This window comes from Oxyura jamaicensis, chromosome 2 (genome assembly GCF_011077185.1).
Source record: "Oxyura jamaicensis isolate SHBP4307 breed ruddy duck chromosome 2, BPBGC_Ojam_1.0, whole genome shotgun sequence".
Classification (NCBI taxonomy): domain Eukaryota; kingdom Metazoa; phylum Chordata; class Aves; order Anseriformes; family Anatidae; genus Oxyura; species Oxyura jamaicensis.
Window position 1 is genome coordinate 37817072 of NC_048894.1, and position 19027 is coordinate 37836098.

Consider the following 19027-nt stretch of genomic DNA (forward strand, 5'->3'; position numbering starts at 1 on the left):
TGTATCTTACGGCATATTTATAAGCTTTCTGCTGCTACTCATTAAAAAACAGATTCAATGCTTACTATTTAGAAAATACCTTATTTGAAATAAAATTTTAACCCAGATCAAATGAAGTAATGTAGGCATGCTGCAGGCATCATAACCAATACAGAAAAGTAACAGCAGAAAAAAAAAATAGAAACAGAGGTACAAACAATGGACAGACAAAAGTTGAACTTAACTGACTGGTGCACACCCTCTTCTTCCCACCTCTCACCTCTAGTAAATTTACCTTGCTTATAATCATATTGTTCAGTTCAGGTTTGTTTAGCTGCAGATTTTTCCATCAGAGAAGTCAACAGAGAAGCATCTCCCGATTTTCATGGGTACAGACCAATTTTGTTTCCCAGAACAAACATTAAGCTGCCAGAAGCCTAGGACTTCAACATCTGACTTTGGGAACTAAGTGCTAACTCAGCAGCAGGCTGAGAAGTGTATTGTTTGACATACAGCAAAACCATGGGCAACCAAAAGATACTTCCTCTGGCCCATCAGATCAATTAATTTCCTTAACAGTGACAAATGCCTTCAGAACAGCAACACACGACAACAGAAATCCTCTAAAATTCTAGAAAAAGCCAAAGAATACATATACTGTGAGGTAATGAGCTATGTTTTAAAACGTAAACTGTACTGAAGAAATTCTCCCTACTACTGTTAAAGCTGTTTTCAGTATCATACAGTTACACATAAAATACTTCAGAATAAACAAATTTCACAAAATTATGTGCTGGCCAGAAAGAAAGGCCATTATTTTATTTACTATTTATGGGTTACCTGTCCAGAGTGCTTACGATTACAAATACTTATTTCATTTTAACCGTAAATTTCCACAAAGAATGTAACACTTATTACAAAAAGAAGATAGCTTAAATAATTAAATCAGTTAAAGCTCAAAATCTAAACATGAAGCCAAGTCAAACACAAACAGCAGGAATAATGCCCATGTGAGTTTTATACAGTGTACTTCCCAATCTCCTGTACTTTTACTAATGTAAAATACATCAGCTTAGATGGTGTAATCTTAATGTTCTTTAACTTTTTTGATTATGAGGTATTACCTCCAGGATCAAAAGAGATGCACTATGAATACAAATTTTGCATGATCTTCAACTTCAAAAGAAGCCTGCTCCAGTTGGGTTTTCTAGGCACACAAGATATCATGAAGATTACATCATTCAAGATTTACCAAGATAGTTGTATGTTTACTTATTAGACCAGGTCACCACTCAATAACCCTGGTTAGCCATTCGCCCTTTATTCCACATGCTGGATGAGAGAATCCTAGACCAAAAATCCTCAGTTCACTGACTGTAAACTACATCAAGTGAGTGAGCTAAAGAACTAAAACTAAGGAAGAGTAGAAGTTCTTAATAAATCCAAATCTAATTTACTTTTACTCCTGCATATTTCAAAACTTTGTTGTGCTCTCGTGGTCTGACACTGAGAATGAACCACTTCATTTGCTCTAATAAAAGTCCATCTGCCATGACATTGTCTTTATGCACAGATCAGTCACCGAGGCTAGCGATGCTGACCATAAGGCCTTTAGTGGCCTTTTGTGGTCCATCAGATATTTCTCATGTAAGGCAGACTAAGTCAGCACTAGAAGTGTGAAGAAGAAAGCCCCCCTGGTGAGTTATCACAGAATAGTTATTCTTTTTTCCCCCTTCCTATTTTTGCACATTGTGATACTGTTCTAGGAATGGCAGCTGTCTTCTGGCCAGAGTGCTCTGGATACAGTCTTAGGGCCAAGATTCACTGAAAGCAAAAACATAATGTTTTTAAAATACTATGTGTATATTTAAGGCTTATGCATCCAATCTAGAATTCCAAAATACTTTATGCATATTCACAGCACCTTTTACACTGACTAGACACCAACAATCTCCCTGTACCTCCCACAGCATAATGAAAGAGATGAAGAGATGTAAATTAAAAAAAAAAAAATTACCTCACTTTTTTGTTCATTAGAAAACGAAGGGAACAGGTGGTACTTCAAGACCTCATTTCATGAATGTCAGAACCAAGACAGACTAGGTGTCACAAGCATGTAGCATGTATGTCATGGTCCACAACGGTTGAAGGCTCAAACATGTGGGATACTGTTTACAAACTTTTCAATTAAAGACCGAGTGGAGTCTTTCTTGTCTTTCTTAGTAAGAAAATAATTATCACTTGGCCTCATACAAGCCTTAGAGAGTACAAGAAATTGTGAGGATCAGATGTGCAAGGAGAAAAGTCAGAGAAAAAAAGAGAATTCAATGTAAGAGTTAAACATGATGAGAGGACATCCAGCAAAGCAAAACAAAACAATGTTTTAAGAAATGCAGAGGTGATTACCTCAGGCTTACATTGCACCCAGACAGCAGACTCTTAACTATTCAGATGTAGCCATTCAACGTTCAGTACAGCGTTGGGTTTTATTTGCTTAGTTTTGGTGACAGACATTTCCTTTTTACGCTGCCTGCCAAATGTCACTTGGTGTGATTTGACAAGGTTTATAAGGCAGCAGAGATTGAGAAACCCCTCGTGGTCACCAGTCACTCCCCCAGCCCACCCTGTTACTGCACAGGGCCATTTCAAATGAAAGTTTAATTAGGCATAAAGATTAAAGCATAGCTTTAATCTCACCTCACCACAGTCATTCCCTCCAGACCCAGAGAAGGTGGATCTCTGCCATTCCACCACCACGGTGCAACTGAGTTGCTAACAAGAGGCAGCTATTCCAGACCTGATGCAAGATCTCTTTTCTTAGCGAGGCCACAGTGAGATTCTCCTCCAGAGACCAGGTTGGCTGAGGATAGATGGAGTTTGGGTGAGGTTTGGTTTTTGTTTGTTTGTTTTCCTCATAATATTAATAAAATAACCAGTCCTTCAACCACTGTTGTAACATACATGCCCACGGATGCATGAATGCCCCAGCACCATTCTGTGAAGTCCATGACCACATGTCAGAGATGACAGTTTACACCAAGGTGTTGAACTTTGAGCTCTGTCTGTAAGACAGTCTTCAGAAACACTAAGCAACCGGATGGCAGGGCTTGAGCTCTGACAGGAGGGGATCAAAGCAAATGTCCAGGGTGGAGAGATCTTCTTTCTCCCTGTGTCTTTTACCTATGCAAGATGACAGACATCATTAAACATTTTTCCATTTGTTTACATGTATATGTGATTAGGTTTGCTTGCATTTCAATTCAATTTCACTGTCTGCCACCCTTGTGTCTTCAAGTCATAATGGCAGCACAGGTTTTGAGTGGAATTGACAGCAAAACACTGCTTCAGCCTCAGAAAAGGCAAATATCAAATAGAAGTAAAAATATTTTGAAACATTCTGTCAAGACAGGGGAAGTGCAAAAATGCAGCTCAAGAGTTAGAAGGAAGAGGTTAGCATATCAAAAGGGACTGCACAGAAAGCCACAGTACCCTCAGTAGATGCTGCAAACAGACACAGCACTGAATCATTAGAAACCCATTACTAGCTGCTAGAACAGATTTCTGGCTTTGACACTTATTTTGGATCCTTTAAAGCTAAGCAAAATGAACAACAATAAAATTGGCATAACCGTAACATTTCACCAAGCAAGATTTTTAACAGCAGACAGGAATTAGTCTCAAGTCAACTGGCAGTTAATTTACTGCTGTCAGTTCCGGATACTTTTCAATGATGAAATCATTGCAAACTGGCTCAGGAGTTTGAAAACTAAATTCTATCATGTTGAAAAAATGAAACTGCTACCCAACCTTCATTTACTCTGAAGTTAATCTAAAAAATAATTGTAGAAGTTGTCTGACTGAGAAGCATGAGTAGAAATATAATACTAGCAATCCAGAGCGCTGCTGGAAACGAGAGTCCTTTTTTTAAGATGGGAAAGTATAGACAGTGAAAAGCACATCAGCAGCAGTGTCAACTTAAGATTATGTACTACTGAAGAGATTTTTCTTTCTTGTGCAAACTGAACATGTGAGAAAAACGAGAAATCCTTAACCGCTATTTCCTCTCTCAGTATCACATACACCTTGGCACCATTTTCACCACACAGGTTCAAAATGAGGACATGATCTTCATCAATTCCTCTTCAACCTCTAACATATTCAGATCTTATCTGAAGCTTGTTCATGCTTTTAAACAAGAATTATATAGGTAAGATTCAACCTGCCTACACACCTAAAATTATCATTTTCCCCACCTACCCCTACAATCCAGCTTACCTCCCAATGAATCTATGCAGCATGCAACCTCTAAAATACTCATCTTACTGGCTGCCAAAGTCTTCAGTAACTGCACGCTGTCTTTACTGATCATGCCTCTCATCAGCCACTTTACATTATTCTTTTTGTTCACAACTTTATCATTGCATAGCATCTTACAATAGTCCAGGAAGACCTCAGTTAAAAGTCTATTTATTCTGTTATTCCCCAAAATGCAGTTATTCAATACAATCTGCCTCAGTATCTAAGAGTGTACTTTTACTGGCAGTATATTCATTCTTCCTTGCCCACATTTCCTTTCTTGTAAGCAGCTGTGTGGTGCTTAGCTGCCTACTGTGGTTAACCCACAACACTACCTTACCATTACTTCTGTGGCAGTTGAACCTACTCACCACTTGCAAACACAGAAGCAGAGGATCTTGATACCCACAAAAAATCACAAAGTGCTAAGAGACATACACTGTAATAAATAAAAAATAATAATGGCTAGCAAGTATTCGTGGCATGCTGTCTGTTTTGTTGGGTTTGATTTTCTTCGTTTTTCAGAAGGTGGTATCTTAGAAGTATGCTAGGTTCTTCCACTGTCAGGTAAGTCAAAGGCTGCAAGCATTAGCGCAGTAAGACTGCAGAGAAACAGGTAAGAGGGATCTGAAAGAAATGCTTCATGTGAAAAGGCAAAAAAGTTACAAAGATGCTTACAATGCTATTCAATCCCTGTTTATAAGCTTTATGTTGAAGGCTTTCCCCTTAAACCCATAGGTTTAAGAGCCCTAGGCACCCCCTTACTACCCTTCCATTCTTTCTCCAGTTTATGTAGTTTGAGCTAGACTGATCCATTACTTCTGGAAGCGGATTGTGCAAGTCTGAAGCTTCTGAGCTTAACAGAGTTTGTGAGAAGATTATCCCGAGTCTTAATGGAAACACTGTGCAGAAATATTAGCAAAAGAGTATCTGTATTAGGATGCTTTTGGACTAAGTGATAAATAACAGCAGCTCTAGAGAATGAAGCGCTCCAGTCAACCTGCAAAAATTATAACGAGTCTTATCAACAAACTTTTATCCCAAACTGTGTAAGTTGTTACATGGTGTAAAATGATGTTCACCCAGCCTACATTTGCCCTCAGATAAAATTACTCACAGAGGAAATTATAACAATGCCTCATCATGTGCTATTCCTGTAAATTAATGTAAAAACCTAGTCTCACCCAACAGCTATGAGAAAGCGACAGTGTGCTCTAATTCCCAGCAAGTGGCAGTTTTGAACACTGACTTATAGGCAAAGTCACACAGCTTTCTTCTAATATACAAAAACTTTGACATTTCCTCTAAACTCCCTAAAGATCGGAGGGAAAAAAAGGGGGAACGTACTAAAAGCAAAGTAGTACTTTTGGCAATCACTGACACTGCAGAATGCACAGGAGAGCTATGCAAGTAACACAACACCCCAGCTGGATTTCCAACAGCTGATAGTGCCAGTTGCTCTTTTTGTGTACGTACCCCAACCCACCTCAGCTGTGCAAAACGTCGAAGTGGAGCTATGTCCAGCGGTAACAGCTGCTACTGGCCTCGTCTCTTTGTCACTCAGTTTCATAAGGACTGAACCCCGAGATAAATGGATACTGCATTTGTCGGTAAAGGCAGCATACCTGTACCAAGTACACACTTGGCATCTTCATCAGATATGGTCATTAAAAAGTAATATTGACACCTACCTCTCCAATATACGTTTTCATTTCTTCTCAGATACAGAACGCCCCTCACTTCACCCTGATAACATGCTTAAGGCTCAAGACAAAACTCAGAGAGAAGTCAGTACTGGGCACAAACCAGTTTTTCTTTCTCTGCAAACAGAAGTTTGACATTTTACTCTATAGGTGTGTCAAATGAACAGACATCACTGATCAAACGCAGGAGACAAAAGCAACCTGCAAACTGCTTGGGTCCACACACAGTTTCAAAAAAGCTGCTTTTATAGTAGGAAACACAAACATCTGGCCAGCAGCTGGAAATGGAAAAGGCATAGCCTGCCCCATGCATGTCTCATTTCATCTGCCCCTTAAGCCTCTTTCCCATTCCTTGACCTGCAGTCAAGCCCCAGCTATCATCCCGCACCTGAACCAAGCAGTCTGCAAATCCAGACTCATGGACAGTGTAGTAACAGTTGGAAGCACTGCACAAGTTCAAAAAGCAAAGCAGCGTTGTACTAGGTGAAATCCACCCTGACTACAAAAGGGAGTCTTGTGGAATACAAGGATGCTTAAGTTGCACGAGTAAAACGTTTATACTACTTTCCACGTTATCAGATTGGGAAAATGGTTATTCAGTTTGCTGGATTTTTCAGAAATGCCTGATAGGAAAGAATTTTTAATTTCAAAGCAGAACTGTCCAAAAGAAACAAAGAGCCAACATAAAATTTGAGGGGTCATTTCACAGAAAATTGTGAAGTCAGTTCACAAACAAAAAAGTGATGTTTACCCTCAAATATAAAATGTTCTCATTTCTTGTAGCTGGCTGCTTCCTTTGAAAAGCACATTTGAAAAAAAAATCAACAAGTCCTAACAATAATGCTCTTACCATTATTATGGCTCAATTGCCATACTCTGGCAATCTAAAATGCCTTTTTTTTGTTTAGTTGGTTGTGTTTTTTTTGTGCAAAATAAACATACAACAACACTGATGTGTTCAGAAGAAACTTTTCCACTGATTTGGACAGAAGTTTCCTCTGCATACAGGAAGTCACCAGCTTCCTGCTTGCTGCCTGCTTGTTGCCCTTTCCTCTACACACCCTCACCCTCGGTTCTCTCGAACAGCCATGGAAATGAAATTTACAGGAGTCCCAATATGTGCAAACTTCAAAATGAAAGAATCTTTTAAATATTATCTGCTGTACATTTTCATCAATCTGCAATTAAAACCAAAGATGATCAAATCCTTGGTCTGTTATTCTAGACTGCTTACTGCATTACACACACACAATGTGCTGCACAATGAACGTTGAAAGGCACCATCACAAGCAGCACCAGCTTGATCCATCAGTCTACAAAAATACACACACATGTATATATATAAAGAATTGCATGGGTAAGAGTATTTGGATTTATTAACTTTTCTCCAAACTGTGTGTATTTATCGGTGCTGTAGGCATACGTGCAAATGATGTACATTAAAAATTAGTCAGGCCTAAAAGAGGAAGCACTGCTGCGGACTCATGAATAACTGAAAGTCAAGCAAAGCTCTCCCTTTTTTTTTTTTTTTTTAATAGATATATATACATGGCTCCAAATGAAATACCAGCTGTATATGCTGCACATTTCCAAGCCACTGTTTGGAAAGTACAGCAAAGTTTTTACAGGAAGCAGGACATGCAGAAGAAACATCAGTATCAGCTCAAAGCCACCCTTCTCACTACAGAAACTAATAATTCCTTTATTCCCCAGCACAATTATCAAATAACCTAGTGGATTTAAATTCAGAGAAGCATATTACTAAAGATTTGCTTGTATTCTTCCTGTAGTTATTAGTACTACTCTCCTTACATCTAGTCTTTCACTGTACTTCTCAGATATCTTTTACATAGCCCAGTATTTAATGTTTCTTTACTATTGAAGTCATCTTTTCCACGATTTGGCAAATTCACTCAAATTATGTGATTTATTAAATACTTTGCAGCTTCCTCCTGAACTATCTGTGATAGGATATCCTAAAATCTGTGTTCAAATTTATTAAATACTTTGCAGCTTCCTCCTGAACTATCTGTGATAGGATATCCTAAAATCTGTGTTCAACCTGGAGCTTCCCCTTTGAGGTGCTGGTTGGCCTTGAGAAAGACGCTTCCCTCTCACTGAAAATGATTAGTATCATTTTCTTTTATAGATGAAAGGCTCTGCCAAATTACCACATGTTAATAATGAATACTCTAGATAAAATTTAGTCAAGAAAGTACCACCTAGACATCGGATCCTCTTGTTCACATTTACAATGCAGCAAGGATGCTGATACGAAACTGATTGTGAAATAAACGTGAAATATACCTAAGTCTTTAAAGTCTTTACATTTAAAAGTGACTAAAGTTACATCTGAAAAGGACAGCCTAAAGCTGACAATCCCTTCTAAAGCACAGATGTAAGAAGAAAGAAAAATCATCACAATTTTGAAAAAGAATCTGTTGCAGAAAAATCAGAAAACAGAGCAACAGTTTTCAACTCTGCAACAAACCATGGTCCAAGCAGTAAAATGCAGACAGCCCATCAACCAGACACAGATGTTGCCTTGCTACAAACAATGGCAGGAGAAAAAAAAAAAAGTTGGAAAAAGAGTGCGTTTATCCACATCATACGGGATGCAGGAGCCATTGGTCACCTCCACCAATGCTAATGGAAAATTTCAGGACCCAGAATATATTCATATTCATCAGCAGCGTGTGAGATTGACAAAGTTAAAAAATGTAAGTAAACAGGCAGCGTGTTGGCTAATTAAGTTTGTTGCTGATGCATCTAAAGCACAATAGATAAGAAAATCATCAGCGCTGCTCAAATAACTGCTGAGCTTCAAATTATTCTTCTCAATTCAAACGAGTGAAGAGCATGACAGTGAGAAGCTAGATTATAAATACAGCATTGTAAAACTTGTAAAAAGATTACATATTTCCATGGATACAGAAAACACTCACCTAAAAAACACTACGTGGAAGAAAACTCAGGATCAGCACCATAAACCATTACAAAGTGACACGAATTTGAAGAGCTCCTTGGTGTGGGGATTATTCCATAATTGGGATTTTCTCCTAACTTATTTTAAAGAACCTGTTGTTGGCAGCGATAAGTGATAAAAACAACGGCCCAGCTGACAACTTGCCTTATCCAAGTTCTTACACTAACACTGGAGCAAAGTCTAAATGCCAAAACCACACATCTACAGTTCTAGAAAGAGTCTTTAAAACTTTTAACAAATTCCACACCTTGAAACTCGAGTGTAATCTCAGTACACATCAGACATCTGTACTCCTTCCCAACACAAAGACCAGAAGTCCAGTTGTGGAAAAGCTAGAGATTTAAACAAAAATAGCACTCACTATCAAGCATGCACAACCTAGGTCTTAAGAAACACAGGTCAGACATTCATTGCCTGGTAATTCCTGCCAAGGTATATGGGCTACGTGTGGGTCTAAGGGTTAAATACGACAGCTCAGCAGGTGATGCAAGCAGGGTCTGTTACAGACCCCCAGCTCAAAGGACAGAGCAGGAGATGTTTTCTCCTCAACACATATCTGTAATGTGCTGAAGGAAACAGCTCAAACTCAAACTCAAACTCAAGTCTTCAATAATGAAACCAAATATCCCAGGATCTTAAGCAGCCAACAGGCAAAACATCGTTTTTAAAAACTGTTAGCAACAGTTTTGTAACACTACTCACTGTAATCAGCACAGGGAAGTTATCATACATCCCATGATAATGGCTAAAATGAATAAATCACTGGACTGGGAACTGTGAATAGTCTAAGAACCACTGATAGGGATCTGATTACACAGACTGACTGATCACTGAAACCTCCCTGAACAAACATCTCCTGCACGTACACGCTTGTAGTCCCGAGGTTTCAAAATTTCTGAAGCTGAAAAGAAGTTATGAACTAAACTGGTCAGAAGGAAAAATCTTAGACAAAATCGTGAAAAGGGAACCAATCCTTAAGATGGTTTTTATCTATAGTCAGTTTTACTGCTAACAAAGAGGGCAATTTTGGCTAAAACTCATACTAGTTGTTCAAATGCTGATGTTTCTGAAAAAAAAAAAAAAAAAAGAAGCAAGCATAAAATAAAGCAAGATGGACAATATAGAAAACGGGAGGCTGGATCACCATCAACATAAATTAGATTTATGAAGTGTAAAAACTGAGAGACGTAAAACATCGCTGTATGACACAGCCAACAACGTTAGGAACGAACTCCCGAAACAACAGCAAAGGCCCATGACTAGACAGAGGTGGCAAAAGTGTTAAAATCATGCAGAACGATCAAAAATAGCCAATAAATACTTTCCTTCTATAGCTGGAAAGATTCAAAATGGTATAATTGTATCACATTATATTGATTTTCTTTCCAACTCATTTGTTAAACAGATGTTCCAGATCAGATGTTAAAAAACATTGTGAGACAAACATTCCGAATCAGCACACTTGTTAAACTTATCCCAGAGTCCTGGAGCAGTCAGGTCAGCCCAGTAATCTGTGATCTGTTGGTCCTCTTTAAAAACTAGGTATTTTTAAATCTGGATCTGTCTTTAAATGCTACGGGCTGCCACCATACAGAGGAATGAAAACACTGTGTCAAAGGGACAAATCAAGTTTTTTAAGGCAGCCCGACACGATAGAGAATTCAGACAAGATAACAAGAACCAGTGAAAGACAGATGCATTCAAATGTATTCAAACAATAATTGCATGCCTTATTTTTAAATAGTGGAAAAGATGAATCACTGAAACAAGTCATCCAGAGAAGTAAATGGTAGATTCTCAGTATCTTGATACACTTTTAAAAACAGCTTAGCCAACTGTAAGTTTGGCAAGAAAAACTCACTCAGACTAAAACTGATGCTGAAACATTTAAGGTGAAACGTTCACATATGAAGATAGATTTGATCCCCACTCCGATGCAGTGCTACAGGACGTGGTATGGTACTACACGCAATTCAAACCCATCAACTTTTCGCATAACTAGATTAATTAGTAGTGTGGTAATAACGTTCTTTAATAGACCTAAAATAAAGATTTGCCAACTCATTAACAGAACAAAAAGGCCCTCAACTTTAATAGCACATAAGTAATTTTTTTTAAATACAGCACAGGATACGGGGATACTGTCTCTTTGCACTGCTCCCAGTTTTAACATATGATTCCTCCTATTATTTTCAAACTATTTCTAACTAGATTTCAGGTCATCTTATGACTCAGTCCTCTGAGAAACCCACACCTAGCTTTAACTGAAGCAAAATACCTATTTCTATTCTGTTTAGTAATCCATCAACCTTTACCCACATGCATTGCTAAATGCAGTGTGTTCATCTCCAAGGTGTGGACGTAGTTTGAAGAACTGCTCTAGCGTGGCTCTCGCTTCATATTCCAGCTCTCAGAGTGTATACGCAGTCAACTATTTCTCCTCAACGACTGTCGCACACAGATTTCCCGTAAGATTCAAATCATTCTGTTTTCTATTCAACATCAATAAAAAAAGTAGATTTATCCCATTATAATGCTATCCAACGTGACAGGGACTTCAAATTCTGCATTATTTCAAATTTATTTTATAAAGTATTTGGCCAGGATGCAATATCAGAAATAAACAAGCACACACTGACACCTGGTTAACTAATAAAAACACTGTCATGCAAAACACAGAACACAATAGCAGCTTTCCCAAAAACTGGAAATGGCTACAACTACATCCATTCTTTTGGGGGTCAGAAAACAGAGTTTAAGCCTCACTCATGTGTCCAGCACGGGCAAACAAATCCTATCACATTTCACAACCCTCCTCCTCTTAGTGCACAACTTACCCAAATATTTGTGCTTTTAAGGGGTACAGAGTGGGCTGCTTTGGGCACGTTACTGGGTTTAGAACACATACAACCTATAGCTCATTTACTAGAGAGCAGTGTAGACGCTAAGGCAAGCAGTTTACATACCATACCACATTTGCACTCTGCAGTCATCACCGGCTCCTGATCCAAAATTCTCTTACACGTGCTAATCAACAAAGCCTCAAATGGACTAGGAGCTGATTATCTCCAAAACTGTCTATCCTCCACAATTCTCAGCAACAGCTGTTGCCAATTACAGCAGCATACCTAACAGTTTAAGATAAAACTCCTAAGGACAGAGCTCGGAGTAAACTTTCTAAAAAGACTTCAGCAACAGAATTCCTTTCAGGGCGAAGTGCAAAGCCGTTTGCATAGCCCATCCGGAGTAAAAGATGAATTTATACAACAATAACCAGGAGACAGCAAAGATCTCTACATTTGCGTAAATCATAGGCAGAGTATGTGTAACACATTTCCCCCAAAACCCACTATTCTTGCACATTAATTTGAGGTAGCAAAGTCCAAAAGATGCAAGTGCTGTTGAAGGCAAATCAAAGAGAAAAGAACAATGTTCAAGTAAACCCAGTGCTACAGTGCAAAGAAGGAATGTGAGAGGAATGTTTTCATTTATTCTGCTGAAAGGTAAGTGCCACTCTTGCATGTGCCACAGCATTTAAGAAAAGATATAAGAACCGTTTTTGCGTGACAAGTGAGCTTTGCTAACATTGCAGCAGAAACTGCAAACTATTTGTGTAAAATCAAGCTTGTGGCTTTTCTCAGTTGAAATGGAGTGAAACACACAAGAATCTCACCAGTTTAACTAATCCTTGAACAACACTACCATTAAAAGTCCCTACTTCGTCACACTTCCTATGCACAAAGCTGGAGAGCAGCCTTGATCTTCACGTCACTGACAAAAGGATGCTCTTAGTATTGTTTGAAATGCTCAGTTTTCATAGGGGTTGATTATATCTACAATTTCTACAAATTATGGTGCCATCGTAAAATCTAGAGGGGGGGAAAAATGCACCTTCATTCCAGTATACACTTGTATGTAGAGAGGAATTGCTCATGCTCTCGTACTTTGTCATAAGTTGAAGTTCATGATGTAGATGCATGAATCACACAAGGATCAGTTCCTGTTGTTGGCCCAAAAGAAATTACCAATTTCAAGTATGAAAGTGTACAAATAGTTTAAAAACTCAACTATTTATTTGGGGCAGGCTGTGTTTAATTCTCTTTTAACCTGATAGTATGAAGAGTAACAAGTCCAGTGATTGCTACCATTATACATATGTGTGACATGCATGGGCCACACATCTCAATAAGAAAGTTTGACAATGAGTTAATCACAATGACATTAAGCCATACATTTTTCTACAAAACAGGGACTTGTTTCCAAAGTGAAAAATCATTATTGCCCATAAACAATACGCTGCTCTTATTGCCCAGTTCTAGGCCTTGTGGTGTTTGAATTGGCAAGCTACAAAGCTAACAGCAAAAGATGATTAAGAAAGAGGTGGCATCTAGGATTAATTCAACTCGGTATTACCTTTTTTTTTTTTTAAAAAAAAAAAAGAAGCTCAATGCCAACAAACAGCCCACATTTATTTGGGATACATTTTGGAAGGCTTAATTTTCACAGGGACATTATGAGCAAGTAGCTGAATAGAGTGTGGCAAACAACAGAACTGACAAATCACAACTTCAATGAAGTTTCAATGGTATGAAAAGAAATACTTCTACTATGTAGTGCTTTTTAACCAAGCTTTAGAGTACTTTGAAAAGACAGGTTAGCAGGATTACTGACAGTAAAGTGGTGAATGGATGCTGTGTAGCTGTGTGGCAGAACTAGAACAGTATTCTTGAGTCCTGATTCCCAATCCAGTACATTTTGGTACATGGCTCTTTCACGTATTAACTAACATGTTTGTTGTTTGTTAAGTATTTAAAAATATATACCACTAAAGCAAAGTTATGCCAACATGATGGGACACTCCTTAAAACTGATCCTTAAAAGCAGACCATAGAGCCTCCAGGATGCTTAGCACCACATGTACCTTAACTACACTACGGATGGGTACAGTACAGCCACGTGAGAGTAAACAGCTCTCAAAGAGTTAAAACGCGCTAACTGCAGCACTTGCACTGGGATCCACACTTACTACACCACCTGAACTGCTGTGTCCTAAAGAAAAACAAAGGCGACAAACTGGATCTGAAACGTGACAGCTCAACTCGATCTGAAGCTGTCGCTCTGAAGGCGGCACGCTGGTCAGTTAGCACAGGCGGGGGCAGGTAGGTGGGAACAAGGAGGAAGAGTCTCTGGAGGCAGGGAAGTGGAGGGAAACCTGTCTTCTTCCCCAAACTCTTCCTCAAGGCCTGGAAAAAGAGCACTCACTCAGCCCTCAGCTCGCCTCCTCAGCCACCAGCATCACCACCACCAATTTAAAAAAAAAAAAAAAAAAAAAAATCCAGAGGGGAAAGCCTTGTGACCACTCTGCCTCCTCCCTCCCTGCTTCCACCTCCCAGAAACGAGGCTGTGCCTCCGCAGGTCCCTGCCGGGCGGCACCTGCCCTGAGCGCTCCGGGGGCAGCAGCAGCCGGGCCGGGCCGGGCCGAGCGGAGCAGCGGCAGCCCCGCCGCGCCAAGGCCTCACCGGCCCCGCTGCCGCCCGCCGCCGGCCGCCGGCACCGGCAACCCGGGAGAGGCCTCGGCGGGGGCCTGCGCTTTGCCTGCGGGGGAGAGGGGGGCAAGCGGGTGAAGGGGAGCAGACGCCCCGGGGCTGGTTTTACCTGCTGCTGCTGCTGCCTGCAGTGGCATGAAGAGCTGGCTCAGCCTCTCTCTGTCTTTCCCCGCTCCCTCCCCCGCCTCCCTCCCCTCCTTCCCTCCCTCCCTGCGCGGCTCGCGGCCCCCCGCGCCGGCCCGGCGCCCTGCGAGGGACGCGGGGCAGGGGGAGGCGGTGGGGGACGGCCCGGGGAAGGGAAGGGGAAGGGAAGGAAGGGAAGGGGAAGGGCTCGGGCTCGCCGCCCGCCCGCGGGGACGCGCGATGGCGCCGCCTCCCCCTTCAACCACCGCCCCCCCAGGCTCCATGAGCGCAGGCGCCCGCTGTGCCGTGAGGCCGCGGCCGCCCACAGCCTGCAGCGCTTGCTCCATGTGCCCGGCCGGGCCCTGGGGTGGGCGAGGGGGTTGAGGGGTGCCCCAGGGGTCTGAGGGTGCCCCGGGGACCGGGGGGCAGAGGCCAAGGGGCGCTGCAGGAGGAGGAAGGGAAGGGACGGGTCTGGCCTGTCCCCGGGCTGCTGCGCAGCTCTGTCGCTGCCTGCTCCTCGCAAAAAAAGGGGCGCTAGGAGTTGTTGAAATGAGGGGGTTTTCCTTCTTTCCGAGGCCTTTCGTCCTTTGCAGAAGCTCGAGGGATTTATTTACATGAAACATGTTCAGGAGTGAAGGGAGGCAGCTGGAGATGAGGTTATTTAAAGTGAATACAGTACGTTGCTCCAAGGCTGGCTGGGTTCAAGCTGCTGAACAGACTTCCTCGTGGAAGGAGGAAAGTGGAGTCACAAGCATGAAAACATGAAACCACAAAGCAATGTGCCCAGCTGTGTCCGCTGGCACCCAGGATGACCTGTCCCTTCCTGCCCGGTGCTCAGGCCGCAGGGTGGTCAGAGCCGTGGGTGTGTGAGGCAGGGGAAACTGCGCTCCTTGGGCATTGACCCTTTCTCATTAAAAATCTTGAAGGAATGTGAGCTATTTTAGAAGACCTAGTAATGTAGAGTTCATTTTACTTGTGAAAAGAATTGTAACAACAACCATTCAAAGGTGAAGTGTGCCCTAGCTTGCCATTTGTGACAACTGCCTAATTCCACCTTCTAATGGAGTGCGTACCCTAGCTGTTCGTTGGGTATGCCAATACAGGACAAAAAGGATAAACCAGAGTCATTGTCCCTAATCCAACACTAGCTGAAGCAGCTTTATTATTTGAGTCTGCATCTTGGAACAATGAGCCTAAAATTGGTGCAGTTTGATTGTTACATTGTGCGTCAGGGCACTATAGGAAGGGTCAGTCAGAGGTACCTAGAAATACGAAAGCAGAATAAAACTTGTTAAGTTTACTAATTATATGATGAATGTATTGTATCTCATCTGTGACGACATTTTTTTATAATTCTCCTGATTTTCAGAGAACTGTTTTGCTTTGTGGGCTGTTTCAGGGCAAGATAATCAGCCCATCCATGTGGATTTACCAAAGATACTTTGAGAGGGAATCTTAACTCCATGCCAGTCTACAGATGTTTTTGGTTCCCAGATGTTTGATTAAGAAAAGAGAGAGACCAAAGTAGGTTCCAGCCTGCTGATGGTAGTGTTTTACAGCAATGCATTTACATTTCTTGTGACAACAGAATGTATAAAGTAGAAAGAGCAATTTAAAGATAAATGTTAGTATATTTTTTTAAAAAATGAAGACATAAGGATTTCCTTGCATGTCAATTTCAATCAGGTTGCTTCATTTTCTGTTTGAAATAATGATTTTCTGTTCGTCTCTTATTTTATGTTGGAGTAGATCTCAATATTAAAAAAAAAAAAAAGAAAGAAAGAAAGAAAAAAAGCCAAGCAGTCAAGCATCTAATTCTTGTCTAGTAATAAATGTTTTGAATACTTTAAACAGCTCAGTAATGAAATAATTTTGTTCAATACAGGACACAGCATTTGATTTAGAAATCATACAGCCATCTACAGTCCGTCTGCGTATATCACAATGACCTGTCCACTATAAACACATGGAAATACATACTTTCTGCCTTTGGAATTCAGTGCATTTTATATAAGAACATGTGCATAAGTAGCATGCACTTGGGAGGTGAAAGGGCAATGTAAAGAGTTACAGCACATTATACATTTAAGATATAGGACTATAGGCAGAATTCACTAAATACATTTTTTCCTGAAATTATCAAAACATTTTTTTATAAACCTGTAGATCTGTGGTACTGAAAAAAAAAAAAAAAAAAAAAAAAAAAAAAAGTATGCACCTGCCTTTGGCACATACTCCAACTGTGTACTCAAATCAGGCAATTGTGAGTTGTCTAAATAACTACTGGAGTAATTATATGAGCATAGGATATCTAATTGTGTGTGCACTTAGGGGATGTCTTAAAAGATTTGGCCCTTTCAGTATTCTCAATATGAAAATTCTCCCGTAGAAAATAAAAGCTAGAACAAAAGCCAGCAGGAAAAACAACAGCAGAATCTGCCAAAAGTAGTTTATTCTTGTTTCATTTGCAATCAATTGTTAGGCTCATAGTAACACTTAAAATGCCAATTTAAGCCTGAATGGAGGTTCCACCCCAAAATTAGACCACTATTTTCATTGTGAGAGGATGAATCCCTTTTACTTACACAACAATAAACTGAAAAATAAATCCCCAAAACTATTATTTTCTGTATTAACAAGATTATGGGGGGTTAAGAAAAAAATGCTTACACCTTCTTGGTTTACATTCAAAATAAGACCAATATGCAGAGTAATGACATGTAAGCTTTGTATACATGAACAAAATAATATTTGTAGTTACATATTCCTAATTATTATATTAGGACTTGGCTGAAATATTCTGAGGGCTAGAAGTATTTTTAAAGGGAAGATTTGGTAAAATTTTACTTGGCTGCACATTGGAAGTGTGAAAAATCTTGTTTCATATTTACTTGCTTTTTGAGTTGCATTGTTCATTACATCGGTCTGTAATCCAGCTAAGTTTTATATAAGTACTTAACATCTTAAATGTAAGTAGTATCCATTGCAAAATAAATGCTTAGCTTGCTTGCACACATGATGGTACAAGCCAATTTAAGAAGTGGAAAATACAGACCTCCTCTACTCGTTTATTCTAGCTCTCATCTGTTAAAGTATCTAGATTTTTTTTTTAAATCAACAGAGTAAAGCTATTAATATGCATATGATCTAGTTAGGAGGATTTCATCTATTTTGAAATAGTATAGATTTCCCAGTTCAATAAAATATAAAGTAAAAAATCTTCAGTTTTTGACTTAGCAAACTCATATATTCAAAAAGAATGTAAAATGTTCATTATATTTTTAATACGTATTTATATGAATTAAATGCCTCCATAATATTTTATTTTATTGACTGTATATATTTATTGTGTGTGTATATATATACGATTGTGTGCATATACAGATATGTTTATATAAATATGCTTACACACATTACTTGTTTGGATCTCATATTTCATCTGGAATCCAGGAAATTTTACAGTCTCAGGAATCTGAGAAAATCTCAGGATATTTTGCAAATTTTAATGACTGCAGCTTCTCCCATGAGGCAAAAGAAGCTCCCTTATGTACCAACTGTATTCCCATAGAGAAACCAAGAAACACTTATAAAGTACTTCTAGCATTTCTCGACCATATAGTGAGGTGTATTCTGTTCACACGCATTAAGAACAGTTATATCGATTTTGCATTTTTTCTTCCATTAGTCTCATACAATTTCCATTGCAAAGAATCACTCATTCATTTGTACATTATTTTAAAATATTTACCAATCATAAGAAAATCATCAATTAAATATGAGTATTGTTCTGTCCTTTTCGTTCTCTGTCTAAGCCTTCTTGTTTACCTCTATATGAAAAAGAGAAAATAAGAAAGAAAAAGTTTCGCTTCTAAATGAAAATATGGCTTGGCCACAGATGTTTCCATTTTAACTGAAATGGGCTTTAAACAATTTTAAAATTCTTGATTTTAGCAGAGTTTAGATAAGCTGTCAGTGAACATGTATGTCAAGTGATAGGAGTCAATCAAATCCACATACTATTTTTTGCATTTCTCAAATACCCAGCCAAAATACAGCGTCTACTTCCAGTAGGAAACCAAACAGCTCATCCTCCCTTAGGAAAATGCATAGCTTGACATCCTGACAGTTACGTTCAACATGATGAAATTCATCACATAAGTTTGACAAAGAGGCACTACTTAATGTGTTCTGAATCCTTTTAAAGGAATCAAGCAAAGTAGAACAAGCAAGAGGAAGACAGACTGATAAACTGCTGTTGGAAAGAAGAAAGAGAAGCATAAACTCCAGTCTAGCTCAACTAAAATTTGCCTCAGGTGAGACTTCCTCTGAAAAGTGTAAGGAAACCAAGCTTCTGATACTGAAACACATGGTGCATCAGCATTGAGTCGTGTCAG

General features: G+C 39.6%; 1 protein-coding gene across 3 annotated transcripts in view; it reads right to left on the bottom strand.

The window, feature by feature from the left end:
- TBC1D5 (TBC1 domain family member 5) overlaps positions 1 to 14869 on the bottom strand; it is a 319441-nt gene extending 304572 nt beyond the window's left edge. For 2 of the 3 annotated variants that reach the window (XM_035319859.1, XM_035319858.1), the window contains exon 1: positions 14620 to 14869. The gene's annotated coding sequence lies outside the window, so the exon portion shown is untranslated. The remainder of the gene's footprint in view (positions 1 to 14619) is intronic. The other variant, XM_035319860.1, reaches the window with a different exon arrangement.
- Between the last annotated feature and the right edge of the window lie 4158 nt (positions 14870 to 19027).